This window comes from Micromys minutus (genome assembly GCF_963924665.1).
Source record: "Micromys minutus genome assembly, chromosome: X".
Lineage (NCBI taxonomy): Eukaryota > Metazoa > Chordata > Mammalia > Rodentia > Muridae > Micromys > Micromys minutus.
Window position 1 is genome coordinate 90,784,685 of NC_137970.1, and position 1,801 is coordinate 90,786,485.

The following is a 1,801-nucleotide window of genomic DNA, read 5'->3' on the forward strand; positions in this document are numbered from 1 at the left end:
AAGACTTCATAGTAAAGCTCATATACACAGCATTCTAGCAGGGATTCTCTGTATGGTTAACACTCTGGACTGTCCTGACAGTGAGTAGTCAGTTAACAACCATTAACAGCACAGAAGAAACACCGGTTTGTTACCACCACATAAGGTGGTCCCGTTTCCACATCTCTGATGTCTTTCACTGGTTCACCAATCAGTGCTGTCCTACACATTCAAAATGACTGCAGGTGGTTTTTTCAATCTCTCTGACCCCTATACCAAAACTGGTCATTCACAACATCATTTTAATATTATTCAGACTCCCACAATATGAAGACACACAAAGTCGCCTTTACTTATCTAATAAATAAAACAATACTTGAAATTTTCTAACATTTCTTTGTTCACACATTCATCAAAGCATTTTCAAAGTAGGAAAGCGTGACGGATGAAAGTGTATGTGCTTATTTGGAAGACACCTATTGCATTTATTCTCTAAAAGAAAAGGCAGGCCTGAAGGGTCACAGTACTGAACACTTAAACATAGTGACAGGTTCTTCTAAACCTCAAGGAATTCTGCTGGTGCAAACTGTAATGACGATCTGCTCCCACTGAACACGCAAGACCTCAGTGAGCAGAGACACCATGGCGGTCACTTCATCTCTTTCTGTTGCTTCCAGTTGCTAGCATAGTTGCCACTCGCATAAATATATCTAATGTATCCATGTAGATTGACAACATGGAATTGATAGGATCATACTTCTGAACTCCATACATGGGTGTTATTTCTGCACGTTTGACTACTTTCTGAGTGTCGTACAGAAGGAACATGCTGAAAAGAACTAACCCACCATACATGGCCACTGAGTACAGACTGGCACCAGCCACGGAGGTGGGGGGAAGAAACATGAACCCCAGTGAGACGCAAAGACAAGACCAAGGCCCACTCCCAAGGGTGCTCCCATGTTCAAAACTTCTCACTAGGTGCACACATGGCCACAGTAGAGAGGCCGCCCACAATACCAGCAGTGTACCCACACGGCTCTCAGGAGAAGAGGTCCCCCTCAGATTGTCAGAGGAGCCACAACTGCACCCACCACACCAGAATGCAGCATCCAGGCCAGATGCTTTGGGCCTGCGCTCTGCTAGTATGATATTGACTGTACAGCATTCCAGCGCCAGTCATGGCTGCAAAGGTTGCACCAATTGTCACCCAAGAGCCTGTCATCATGAAGTTCATGAGAGCAGGTGTCCTGGCTACTGCCAAGGCAGACAAAGCTGTTAATCCAATACTTCCTGCTAAGTACATGTAAGTAGAGTGAATTCTGTCCTTTACATACTGAGGCCAAATTACAGCCTTTTCGATAGCTCCAATCTCATTACACATTCCCAAGCCACAGTAGCACAGCGCTCCAAGACCAACAGCTGCTCCTCCAGCAACAAACCACCTTCCCATCTGATCAATTTTAAAGATTTTTTTCCATGGATGGTTCCAAGGCTGCCTCTTTCAGTTCCTGTCCAGTTTTCCCACGGTGAGTCCTAATTCTTGCCTTGGTAGCATATTCCCTGCTGGGTGTTAAGAGCCATTGGTTCTTTGTGATGGAACTCTTCACAAGTGGAGAGGACTTGGTGATGAAAGTGGGCTGGAAAACCCGGGAAGGTAGAGTCCGGAGACACACAAGCCTTGCAGCCAACATGGTGGGTGATACACCGGTTCACTAAGCAGATCTGAAATGCTCAGCTCCGGTCACCTCTACCACGGGACTCCCTTCCGGGCCACCCAAACCGAGAGAGCGCAACCTCCTTCTGCCCGCTCCTCCGCGAC

At 46.6% G+C, this 1,801-nt stretch overlaps 1 pseudogene across 1 annotated transcript; it reads right to left on the reverse strand.

Annotated features, from left to right (window-relative positions):
- Positions 1–633: 633 nt before the first annotated feature.
- LOC308415118 (growth hormone-inducible transmembrane protein-like) lies at positions 634–1,801 on the reverse strand (annotated as a pseudogene). Its single transcript has one exon. The product of its transcript is annotated as a growth hormone-inducible transmembrane protein-like (transcript).